The 13,331-nt window shown below is 50.8% G+C and overlaps 1 pseudogene; it reads right to left on the reverse strand.

Annotated features, from left to right (window-relative positions):
* Positions 1-2,815: 2,815 nt before the first annotated feature.
* Positions 2,816-2,931, reverse strand: LOC120592651 (uncharacterized; annotated as a pseudogene).
* Between the last annotated feature and the right edge of the window lie 10,400 nt (positions 2,932-13,331).

The raw sequence follows: 13,331 nt of genomic DNA on the forward strand, positions 1-13,331 counted from the left end.
CTCCATGTAGGATGACTATGATGCGTGTTTCTTTAAAATATCTTTTTTCTTGTTTTCTAGATGCACAGTTATCTGTTCCAGGTTTCAGGCACTTCCGGTCACGAAGAAATCCAGAGCACTTCAGGTAAAGAGAGGAGACTGTGAGGCCCGATTCCGCTGCTCAGTTTCTACCATCTTCTCCTTATACCCGGCTGCTCAGAATGCCACCTGCTGCCTCACTGCCATGCCATTTGTCTTCAGGTGCTGCCCCCAGCTCCTCCGTGGTGTTGTGCTGTGAGGTACACGTCGGTCCTTGCAGGTGGCTGGTGCATGAATTTTCAGCTTGCCAAATGCTTTGAGATACAAAGCTAAAAATAATACACATGTGCGTGTGGGTATGTGATTATTTTTTGCAATTCCGAGCAGCAAGGAAAGTGACAAGGGAATGTATACTGTTGATAGTGCTGCATCATTATATCATCAGTATACATTTATTAATATTTATTTCTTTTTATAAGGCCGATGTGAAGGGCTTGCAGGGTCTCCTGACACCAAGCCTGAGTTTCTTTTTCTTCCTCTCCTTGTTCCCAGCCTCCAACATTACTCCTTCACCAGCTCTCGACTTAGGCATTTCAATCGGTTTCTGTACTGGAACTTGAGCACCAGTGTTTAGAAGGAGACGGGACTATATGGTCAGAGAGGGGGCGCTGACATGCAAAAGCACCCCCTACCCCCCCACATACACCTTCTCAAAGAGCAGGGAGAGCAGGTGCTGAGCCTGCCTGAGGAAGCCTTGAAAAAATAGTGTCCTTTACCCTGGGGAGGAGGTTAAATAAAAGTGAAGGGTTTTTGCTTCAAAAAAATGTTCTGGAGACTCCCATGAAGCATGTGACAGAGCTGGCGATGCACCTCTCTCCCCCTGCCAGAAGAGTTTGGGTTGTGCCGCTGGGGATGTGTAGGCACCCAGCCACAGCAGCGGGAACTCGCCCAGGGTCACGCCTTCCCACGGGGCCCACACCCAGTGAGTGGTCACGGTAGGGATATAATATGATGGATGGGACAGTTTTGACCAACATGAGAAAAGGGCTGTGCCCCAGAGAGACTTCACGAGCTGGCCGGCTCATCCCAGCAGGAACTTGCAGGTCCACGTGGCACCGTTGGAGATCGTCCGGCCAAGGAGACCCGAACACAAGGATGAATAAGGAAGGGGTCATTGACTTAGGTGGACTGAGAGAATTAAGGAGATAGTTACTAGAACATAGTGTCCCCGGGGATAAAGAGATGAGCAAGTGACAAAGATGCCCTCAACTGGTACCATCAGAAGACATCATCCCAGTAAAAAGCCACCTTCCTTGCCACTTCCTGGATCTGACCAGATCTTGGACCTGGAACCTATTGATTGAAATAGCAGCTGTGTCCTCAAGACAAAGGACCCTATAACAGTATGACAAATATACGTAGTATGTCCATCCCGTAAGGGAAGAACGATGAAAGAGCACCAAACATTTCAATAAATGACTATTGCAATCAGGGTCCTACTGGACATTTGTTATGGACTAAATGTTTGTCTCCCCGATATTCATATGGTGAAGCTCTAACATCTAGGGTGAGGTACTTAGAGACTTTGGGATGGTAATTGGGGTTATACGAAATTATGAGGGTGGGGCCCTCATAAGGTCATTGGTGCCCTCATAAGAAGAGACACCGGAGAGCTTGCTCTCATGTGACGACACAGCCAGAAGGTGGCTGTCTACAAGCTGGGAAGAGAGCCCTTGCCAGAGCCCTGACTTCCGGGCCTCGAGAACTGAGAAAATAAGCTCCTGTTGTTTAAGCCCCCAGTCTCATTACTTTGTTACGGTGGGCCGAGCAGACTAGACACCATCGATATCTAAGGCCGAGGCACCCTCGTGGCCCGTCAGAGGCAGGGCGTGTGGGGGTCGGGCACTAGCGTTGTGCTGATTATAGGACCCTCTTTTTTATTATAGATGCAGACCTTCAGAATAGCACACACGACAGTGAGATTTTCCTCGTTTGTCATTTGTCTCTTATTTTGAAAACTTTTATCTGTTTTTGCCATTCAGAACTGTTTGATTTTTATTGTCAAATTATATTTTTTTCCCCCTCTTTCTACTTTTTGCACCGAGATTACAAAGGTTTTCCTACTTGGAGGTGATAAATATGTTCATCCACAATTTTCTTCAATAGTTTAATTTTAGAGCCTTTGTAGAGTTTTCAGTGTGGGAACATTTATTTGTTTGTTCGTTTATTTATTTATTCATTTATTTATTTATATTATTATTTCAGCTTGGAGCTTAATTTTTTCACAAATGAATAGCCAGTCGTCACAATAATGTTTATGAAAAAAAAAATATATCATAGAAAAGAAGTTCTCCAGTTTTTTGGAAAACAGTCTGATAGTTTTTCAAATGATTAAACACACAGTTACCATATGACCCAGCAAGGAGTGAAGTCCTGATGCGCACTACAGCATGATGCTCCTTGAAAAACTTATGCTAAGAAGCCAGTCACAAAATCCAGATATTATACAATTTTATTCCTATGGAAGTCTAGAATATGAAAATCTGTGGGGATGGAAAGCGGATTAGTGGTCGCTTGGGGCGGGGGTGGGCGGAGGAGGAGAGATGGGAGAGAGACAGCTGAAAGGTGCAGCATTTGTGTTTTAGGTGGTGACAGCATTCTGATACTGACTGTGGTGGTGGTTGTACAACTCTATGGATACACTAAAAATCATCGAATTATGCACTTTCAATGGGTGAATTGTAAGGGATATGAATTCTATCTCAATAAAGCTGTTTTTTTAAAAAAATATTATTTATGCCTACAGCACCTGGTCTTCCTAGGTGGTCTCCCATCCAAGTACTAGCCAGGCCTGACCCTGCTTAGCTTCCAAGATCAGACACTGGGTTTGCTCAGAGTGGCACAGCTGTAGACCATGGGACTGTGGCTCCACTGGAGTGTGAACCCAGGACCTTCTGCGTGTAAAGCAGATGTGCTCACCGCTACACTATGGAACCACGTCCAAGCTGTTTTAAAAAATAAAAGCAAGAAAATTTAGGCCCAGAGACCTTACAGAACTAAAAGAGAGAAGGAAAAAAAAAAAGAAAAAAAGTAAAGAGGCCTCCTGCTGAGAAGCGAGGCAGAGCACTGGCCTTCGGTGAGCTAACCAGGTGTGGGGCAGGCGCACCCTCTGGGCGGGCGGAGCTCTCTGAAAACAATCTGTCTTGGGCAGAGGCTCATGCGTTGGTGTCCCAGTGGACAATGGCAACGAGAATCCCTGTGCAGAAGAAAACAAGGGAATGATCTTCCATAGCTTCACCGAATCCATGGCCAGTGAGCAAATGGCTGCCTTCCCGCTGGAAGACCTCTAGGAAGCAGGCTGAGCAGGCGTCAGGCCAGGCTAGGAAACAGATTTCCCCAGCCGTTTTGTGTCTCTACTGCTTCCCCCGTGACTTCTTACAGGGCAATGCCAGTTATGTCACAGGGTGAGGGGTATGTCACAGTTTGAGGGGTATTCCGTGTCACTCTTGGGACACGGAATGACAGTAGAAGAGGCACAGATCCTTAGAGGATTGGCTCTGCCACCAAAAGGCTGCAGGGTCTTAGGAAGATTAAGTTAACCAAATGTGTAAATTTTAGATTTTCCTCATCCTGCTCTGTTTACCAATGTGATTCCGTGACATTTTATGGAAAACCAGGGAGCCTTGTGGTCTGACTCTGGCTTTCAGGCTGAAATGCTCACATGGGAAATGAAGTGTGTAGGTTCTAACTGCACCTTCACACAGAAACCGCCAGCCGCCCGCCCTCACTGGACGACAGCCCCTCGGCCTTCCCCTGAGCCCTCGGATTCCCCTCCCACCCCTGCCTTGCCACTCTGGTCCCGGGCTTCCGTGACATCCCGATGCGCTCCGCAGAAAGTTCCTTCATTCGTTCAATTCGGTAAGTATTTATCGAGCGCCTACTATGGGCCAGAGTGTCCTGGCACTCGGTCACAGCATGAATGAGATACAGGCCTTTACGGAGCTTTCATTCTGGGGCGGGGGGCGAAACAAAAGCGAACTAACACACAAACGAGATACTTCCAATAATCTAAGTGCCGTGACAAGAATAGGACAGGGACGGAGTAGAGGGAGCCGGGGCGGGAGTGGCAGAGCCCACCACGACGGGGCTCAGACATCTTCCGAGGCGGTTAATTCGGTCTGCGTTTGAGAGGGCGCATGTAGTCAGGGTCCTCATCACTGCAGAGGCAAAACGGTCGTTCGAGAGGAGCTGGATGAGGGGGTTATTTTTTTAATAATGATTTTTTACAGTTATATTTGGCAATACTGTATTAGTTCCAGGTATACGACATAGTGATTAGACATCTATATATAACTCACAAAGCGATCACCCCAATAAATCTAGTGTCCCTCTGACACGGTGCATAGTTATTACAATATTATTGGCTATATTCCTTATGTTACACTTTCTCTATGACTATTAGTAACTACCAATTTGCACTTCATGATTCCCTCCCCCTCTTTCACCGACCCCCTCAACCCCCTCCCACCTGATAACCCTCAAAATGTTTTCTGTCTCTATGAGTTTGTTTGTTTATTTTGTTCTTTAGACCCCACACATACGTGCAATCATACGGCATTTGTCTTCCTCTATCTGACTTACTCCACTCAGCACCCTACCCTCTCGGTCTATTCTGCAATATCTCTTTCCATCCCTTTAATTTTCATCTGCGAGTGTCTTTTAATCTGAAGTGAATCTCCTGTAGGCAGCATATGTAAGGATCTTGTTTTCTTATCCATTCAGCCACTCTCTGTATTGATTGGAGCACTTAATTCTTTTCCGTCTGAAGTACGTGTTAATAGATAAGTAGTTATTGCCCTTATTTATTCATATTTTTGCTACATATTTTTTCTTCTTATTAAAAAAGTTCTTCCAACATTTCCTGTATGCTGGCTTTGTGGTAATGAACTCCTTTAGCTTTTTCTTGTCTGGGAAGCTCTTTATCTGTCCTTTGACTCTAAATGACAGCTTTGCTGGATAAAATATTCTTGGTTGTAGATCTTGCATTTTCATCACTTTGTGCCAAGCCCTTCTGTCCTGCAAAGCGTCTTTTGAGAAATCAGCTGCCAGTCTTATGGGTGGTCCCTGGTAGGTAACTAACTGCTTTTCTCTTGCTGCTTTTAAGTTTCTCCCTTTGTCTTTAACCTTTGGCATGTTAATTATGCTGTGTCTCGGTGTGGGCCTCTTTGGGTTCATCTTGTTTGAAACTCTCTGAGCTTCCTGGCGTTGTATGTTTACTTCCATCACCAGGTGAGGGAAGTTTTCCATCCTTATTTCTTGCTCTTCTTCTCTTTCTGGTGCCCTCCCCTGTATCGGCGATTTGATCCTTCGCTTCCTCCACTCCGTCGATCTCTCTGATAGGCTCTTCGTCTCAGATATTGTAGTCTTCATTTCTGACTGAGTCCTTTTTATAATTTCCATCTTTGTTTTTGTTTTTTTAGCTCTTTGTTAAAATTCTCGCTGATTTCATCTACTCTTCCCCTAAGTTCCTTGAGCATCCTTATAATCAGTGTTTCGAACCCTGCATCTGGTATATAGCTTGTCTCCATTTTGGTGAATTATTTTTTTGGAGCTTTGTTCTGTTATTTCATGTGGGACATGCTTCCTGTCCCCCTATTTTGGCTGCCTCCCTGTGTCTGTTTCTATGTATTAGGTAGGGCTCCTAAGTCTCCCATCTTAGTAGAGTGGTCTTATGTAGTAGGTGTGCTCTGGGCCCCTTGGACCTGGAAGGGGTCCAGCTGCAGGCCAAGTTCAGCTGCAGCCTATGCACGTCCAGGGCCACCTGGTAAAGGTCACCAAGCAATCCATGTATGGCTGCTACCTGTGCTGGGCTTATAGGTGTCTCAAGGAGTCGAGTCCGAAACCGAGGCTGGCTGCCGCTAGTGCAGGGCTTGGTGCTGCTCAGCAAGAGGTACAGGGCACGCAGAAGCCAGATGCTGCTGCTTTGGGATTTGAGAGCCTTTGAGAGATTTTATTATGAAAGTTCTCAGCAGGAGCCAACACAGCCCATTTGTATGGAACAAGTCACTGGAAGTGGCTTGGGTGGGCCCACCACCTGGGAGAGGCGGGGTCTCAGGGAATCCCCTGGGCAGAGCCACCTGTGTTACCCACTTGATGGCACCTTGGCGCTGGCGCTGGAGCTCAGAGCCAGCGGGTGGGGCGGCCAGTGCGCGGCCCTTTAAGAGGAAGGTCAACGCCCCCGCGCCCTGCGTCTCACCCAGGGAGCGTCGCGGGTTCTCACAGCCTGAGGTGGCGGGGACTCCTCTCCCCGGCTCTGGGCCCTGGGCCGGGGAGCCCGGTGTGCGGCGGGACCCCTCGCTCCTCAGGTGGGCGGGGGTCTCTGCGGCCGAGATAGCCCCCCCATTCTCACCGCCGCACGCGGTCGTGGGACTCCGCGGTTTCCGTCACCGCCTCGCCTACCGTTTCGAGATGACCTGGTGCGGGAGGCGACCTGGTTGCAGGGTTTCAGCCAGGCCTCCGGCCACCCCGCGTACTGTTTTGTTTGCGGGGCAGCTCTGTCAGTGTCGCCGTGGTCGCAGTGAGGCCCCTGCCTTCTGCGCCGTCTGGAATCTCTGTGGAGAAGGGGGATTTTCGGGGACGGTGGGCGGCTGGCCGGGGCCGTGGGGGTTGGCGGGGAGCAGCTCGCGTGGGGAGCAGCTCGCGTGGGGAGCAGCTCGCGGGCCAGGGGCGGCGGCGCGGGCGGGAGGCCGCGGCCAGGGGCCTGAGGGCGCCGGCCTGGCGCCCGGGTGTGGCCCGCGTGCTCTGTCGCGGAGGCGGCAGGAGACACAGGCGTCCCGGGGCCGAGCCTCCGGCGGCGGGGTCTCGGGGTCTCCGCGTCCCCAAGGCGCTCTGACCAGCGTGTGCGCTGGGCCCAGCGAGGGGCCGTGCTCGCTGCGGCGGGCGGAGGTCTGGGGTAGAAAGTGGCCAGAAGTCCAGACAGCGAGAAAGTATCTGTGACCCCTGATGTCCTCTGTCCTCGTGACTCTCTTCTGGCCTGGCCAAATCAGTCACGCCAGTTAGGTGACCCCCTGACCAGTGTCTGGCGAGAGCTGTCAGCATCAGGGCACCCGGCCTATCTCATGGGCGTCGCCCTGCTCTGCGTTCTTTGTCACCCCTTCCTGCTGACACGACTGTGCTCATGAGCTTTGGAAAAGCCGGCGAAGAGGGATCCGCTCCTTGTCACTCTGCCGCCGAGGCAGCGCCTCCGGAGGGTGGCCTCTGTCCGCTTCTGGACTGTGGCCCTTTTGATGGATCAGTGTCCTCATTTCCCCCCCAAACCTGAGAGTGGCTGACATTCTGGGGAAGACGGGACCGCAGAACCCGCTAAGTACACAGCCTCCCAAAGCGCCGTGAATACAACTCCAAGAGCGAACCCTCTGGAAACTGTGGACTCTGGGCGATGACCATATCTCGGGGGAGGTTCATCGTTGTGACAACTGTCCCTTCTGGTGCGGGATATTGAGGACGGGGAGACCGTGGGAGGTACAGGGGTGGATGGGAACTCTCTGCTTTCCCTCAATTTTGTTGTGAACCTAAAACTGCTCTAAAAAAATAATCTTTTAAAAAAAGAACTGTAAGTTCCCAAAGCAGGTTTTTAAAAATTAGTTTACATCCTAGAACTAAGCAAGGCTGGCCGACCCGGTGCCCAGAAGACTCAGCCAGCTGAGGGGCGCTCCGCCGGCATCACGGACTCGGGAGCCAGTTCGCCCGGGGGGTGGCCGTGCCCTGCCGCCCAGGATGCGGAGGGACTGCGGGTCCCCCCGCAGGCCCAGGCACGCGGCCGGGCCCGTCCAGCTCCCCCAGGCCACCAGGCGGCCACTGTGCGGTTCTTGCCGTGTCCGCTGTTTCTCCAAAGGTGTCTGGGAGGCCAGGGTGCAGGCGGGGGCGCGTCGGTTCGTGTCTTCCTGTCTCCATTCCCAGGTGGGGTTCTTCCGGAGAGAGGGGAAGTGGGTGTCTCGGGCACCTGTCACGCTTGGCCTGACCCCCATTGGCTTGTGAGGCGGCGGGGTTCCTCGTTGTCTCTGGGTCGCGGTCGCTCTGCGCAGGCGCGTCCCCTCTCGCCGTCGGGGCACTTTCGGGACCTTCCGCTCCGGGTGTCCCGCAGTTCTGGGGCTCGCTGGCCACCCCTGGGTGACGTGAGCCCTTCGCGGCCTGGTTGGGCCGCGGGCAGAGAGGCTGAGCAGTCAGATATCCGCAGAGCTCCCCTCCTTCTGGTCCCTGGGTCCCAGTGGGTGACTGGGAGGGGACACCGCTGTCCCCACCGTCTTCTCAGACACGGTGTGGCTGAGGGGAATTGGGGAGGGAGACCAAGCGATGGGGGAGGGAGAATGAGAGGGGTGGGGGCGAGGAGGACAGAGAGGACGTTTTGAGTAACTGCCTTGCCATTGTCTCCCAGGATGAAGCCCCACGCGCCCGCCACGCGCCCGCCACGCGCCCGCCAAGCGCCCGCGCTGAGCCCAGAGGACAGGCATTTCCCGGCAGGGAATCACGGAGCCCGAGGTGGTCCGGCGGCTCCCTCCAGGTAACCAGTGGCACCCTGGCCCCTGAATCCCTGTGGGCGTCCGTCATCCGAGGAGAGCCACCTGCCGTCACGCGAGTAAGTTTCCACGTTTTCGAAGCGACGCTGAAGGTGGCGGTGCGTGTCACCGTTCGCTGGCTTCTGTAGTCGTCCAACGGGTGGGAAGTAAACACGACCCTCGCTTGTCTCTTCTCTGGCTTCTGGGCCGAACCTTAAGTTTGCGTAATTTGGTTCTGTGGGCCCGTGGCACATGGGCATAGGGAAACAGCCGAACGCGACTTCATGGCGTCCGATGCCCTGCGCTCCAGTACCCGGCTTCTGGGTGCAGCTGGGCCGGTGCCCGCGGCGGTCAAAGTGACCTCCTTCGAGGTCATCGGTACAGTTCCCTCACGTTCTCAGACAGGGAGGTCCAGGCAAGTGGGTTGGCTTCCCAAGTGCCCCACGGCACCGCCCACCCCATAGCTGCTATTAGGGACCCCGCTTCAAAATCCTGCCCTTTCTGCCGTATTATTCTGACTTCCTCTTTATTCGCTTATTTAAAGAGTGGAAATTGTATGTTTGATTCTCTTTACCTTCATCTGCCCCTCCCTCTCTGGTCACCACTGAGCTGTTGTCTGTGTGTTTGTCTTGTTCGTTTATTGCTTTCGGTTTTATATTTCACACGTGAGCGAAATCATATGGTTGTCAACTTTTTCTGTCTGACATTTCGCTTCCCATGATATTCTCAAGATCTGTGTTGCAAATGGCAATATTTCATCTTTTCTTATGGCTGAGTAATAGCCCCATAAATTTAATAAAGTAAATAAATAAATACGTTGCAAAAAAAGAATAGAAATTGTATAGAATTGGAAGACTAGTCATTGAAAGCCTAGCGTAGTAAGTGGGTGCTCAGGAGAATGTTTAAGGGGCTTGCTTCAGAATGCAGGTACTACTTTTAAATCTCAAAAGTTTATAAATATTCCTCTCTCCTTTGCAGCTCTGAGACGACATTCCTTTCTTTTAGGAATGTCAACTTAAACTTCTATAGAAAACGTCATTTCTCACCATTTTTTTTTAATTGAAGAAATTATTTTAATTTTTTTCTTTTCTCCGTCTACCTCTTCACCATTTCAATATACATGAGCTCTTATGTGTAATTTTTCATCTGTGCCTTCTGACCAGATACTAGTAATATTCTGAAGTAAGAAGCATAAAAGAGAGTTGTCGCCACTGAGGTGCTAAATATTTGTAAACATTTTTAGAATCTAGTGATTTTTGTCAGGCTTTGAGAATCCTTGCTTGTTGTTGTTTTTAATTGCAATGTAACTGAAGAATAGATCTGAAATTATACAAGAATGTCTCAAGTGACACCCTGTGTATGTTTTATCCTACTTTTAATGCTATTAATAGGACTCATCATGGAGATGCTAATTTAACTTACAATTGCTGAACCTACTTAATTCTTAATCTTTTCTTTAGTTCAAATCTTCATTTCATGTCTTCTGTGTTATAAATACTAGAGCTAGAAAATAAGACACAACACAGACTGCTGGTTAGTCCAGCTCTGGGGAGCAAGGAGCACGTTGTCCTGCCTGGCTGTGCATGAAGGCGTCCGGTGGACATTTGTAGGATGGTTAATAAACGACCGAGTGGATGAACACAGGGACGCTGATATATAACATGAGCTAAGTCACTTAATCATGGGCTCGCTGCAGAAACACATAGCGGTGGGGGCCAGGGCAAGCCTCTGGGGCCCTGGATGTCGCCATGAACCACCGCGTCTGCTGGTTCTCACCATGGGTACATAGCGGTGGAGGCTGGTGTCAGGCTGGAGGCATGCGAGTGCACAACTGGAGGGGCTAGCTGCTGGTGAGCCCAGTGTCACAGGCCAGTGACAGCGATGGGGCCAGATCTGGGGCCAGAAGGAGCTGCGGGGCCCTCGCTGTTGGTGCGTCCTCCTGTGGCTGCATGGTCTCTCCGCGGCATGCACATGGCAGTGGAAGCTGGTAATGAAGGTTAGGCCAAGGGTGTGTCGGTGAGCAGCTGGGAAGGGACTAGTGGTGGCCAGTGACAGGACGTAGGGCTAAATCCTGACCCACAAGCAGCTCTGCGGGCCTAAATATCTGCAATGCACTTCTGTGGCTGTAAGACCTTGCCATGATTGTGCACATGGCAGTGGAGACTGGTGTCAGGCATCCGGCAAACAATGTGCAGGCGCATAGCTGGACGGGCAGCCCCAAGTGTACTCACAGCGGTGGGGGCAGCCTCAGGTTCTAGGCTGGCATCTCGCACTTGGTGGGAGCTGGGGGCGGGAGCACCATGGGGCTTAGGCAGCTGCCATCAGCGAGTGTGAATACCTGTGGGCCGATCCACTGTGGCTGTGCTGACCTTTCCTTTGTTCAGTGGCAAAAGCTGCGGGGTCACCTGCAGAGCAGGTCCCTGGGAACCGGGGTCCCTCCCACCATGCTGCTGCTCCTGCATCTCTGTACCTCTGTTTTACTGGTCCGGGTGGAGGGGAAATCAAAACGGGACCTTCGTGCAGGGCCCCGAAGGCTGGGAAGCGGGCCGCTCGCCCACGGCCCCTTTCCCTGCGAGCGGAGTTCCCTCCTGCCCCGAGCGGTGCTGGCCTGGGACATGGGGTGACGCCAGCAAAAGGAATCTGTCGTCCTTCGCTTGTGTCGTTGTCCTCAGGGTTTTGTTCCTGATATTGCTCAATTTTCTTAAGTGGATTGCGGAGCTGTTTTCATTTGTGGAGATGTGTCTAATTGTCGATCTTTGTTGGGGAACAGAGGCCAGGGTCCCCTGTTCCACCATCTGGGTGACCATAATTGTTTGCTGTTGTAAGTGACATGTCCTCTCACCCTTCGGAAGGTCGTCTTCCCTTTGAAGCTATTTTACAGTCCAAGTTAATTCTCCCTTTCCATACTGTGTGCATGTTCTCAATTTCTCAATTTTCCGAGCAGGTTAGGAGATGAATTTTAAGCACGTTAATAACTATGCTTTGAGTATATAGAGGAGGAAAACACTGAAATTAGCTTCGGACAGTTTTTAATGCTTTAGAATCCTCATGGCAATTTAATACTTATTATTGAGGCGCAATGTAAAAGCTATGTGGATTTGGGGTGGATTTAAGGCATAGGTAATGCCGCAGCTCTTGGCGTTAGAGATGCAGGTTTGTAAGCAGCACCCAGCCCTTGTGCGGCATTCCGCAGTCCATTTTCTGAGTTCACTTTAGGTCGTTCCTCTAGGGATGTATAAGGCCACATGCTGTTATTCCGTGACTGGTTTGCCATAAAAGAAAAGGACTAAAGACTTAGGAAAATGGAAGAATATGGTGCAAATATTATGAATTACTCTGAATACACTTGAATTCTGACCCCGCCCATTTTGTTAGCAACTATGCAGTGTCTTTTCTATGATTTTGGCCTTTTTTTCAAGACAGGGTTGAGCTCTTAGGCTCACCCTCAGGTGGCGAGTCTGGGGCAGCCACAGGGGGGTGCCTCCGTGAGGCCCAGGACTTCCTGAATGCCAGGACGAGAGGGATGGGGCAGGTGAGTCCCTGCCGCCTCACAGCATGTCACTGTCACCTCCCTCTTCACAGGTTTCACTTAGCAACAGGGAGGGCGGGGGAGGGGGCGGTGCCCAGCAGGGGGTACAGAAGGGGCAGGCTTCGTTCTACCCCAACCTTTCAGCTCCGGCCCCTCTCTCTGCCCCCTTTCCTGTCCATTTATTGTGCCACGCCACCAGCCTGTGCAAGAGCAGCCACGGAGGCTCTGTAATGTGGCCTTAGAAATCCCGTGACAGAGAGGTGATTTGTCTCTGCAGAATAGGAATGCAAGCTAGTGGCGTCTGGGTCTCTAACCCTCTGGGGACTGTCATCGGGGAAGGCCACCCGCCATCAGGTGGCCAGTTCTTGTCCTGTGGGTAAGTCGCAGAAATGACGGAACCGCCCGGCCTAGCGAATCAGGGCTGCAGAAGCCCGTGTCGAGATTAGGGACCCGTCAGGCAAAGAGATAAAGCCACAAATAGAAAGCGCCTCACACGAGAGCTGTGGCCGCGGCCCAGAGAACGGCCTTTGCACGTAAGCAAATGTTTCTCAAAACGTTATAATCCAGAGTCGGAACACGACTAGGTGCGTCCGAGGTGAGGGACAGGGACGCGAAGTCACCGCCGGACCGGCGGCTCGCTGCCCCGCACGCTGAGCAGGACGCAGTCTTCCTTTATGTCTGCTTTGTACTTTAAGTTATTATAGGACGCATTTTCATATGATCTTTCAACAATCCCGTAGGAGGGAAATTTGTTCACACCCTCATTTGACCAGAGGGTCCGCTAAGGGCCCTGGCGATGGTCTCAGCTTTGGTGTCACCGTCACCGCCCCCTCAGGCTGGGCACCTGCTCATTTCTGAATCCTTTACATTTTGTGTCTCTCGTTCCCGGGTAGTATTTATATCTTCTCACTGGAAGCTAAATAAAACTAGTTTGGCTTTAGTTGTTCTTATAACCAGTTTGATCACATTCGCAAAAAGTGGTTATTTATATGTGTGCTTTTTTTTTTTTTTAAAGAGATTAACAAATTAAAACATTTTTCTCTGGTTCTGACTGTGATTTAAAAACATTTAGATTTTAATATTGTCTACTTGCTAGATACGATAACCTGAAAGTGAGGTATTCTGGTCTGGCTTCATTTTATAATTCACATTTCATTTTAGTGATTGTGGAATATTTTTGAACACTCGTAGAGTCACACAGTTCCATACTTAGCTCTTTGGCATATGAA

The sequence above is a fragment of the Pteropus medius genome, unplaced genomic scaffold (assembly GCF_902729225.1).
Source record: "Pteropus medius unplaced genomic scaffold, Ma_sr-lr_union100, whole genome shotgun sequence".
Classification (NCBI taxonomy): domain Eukaryota; kingdom Metazoa; phylum Chordata; class Mammalia; order Chiroptera; family Pteropodidae; genus Pteropus; species Pteropus medius.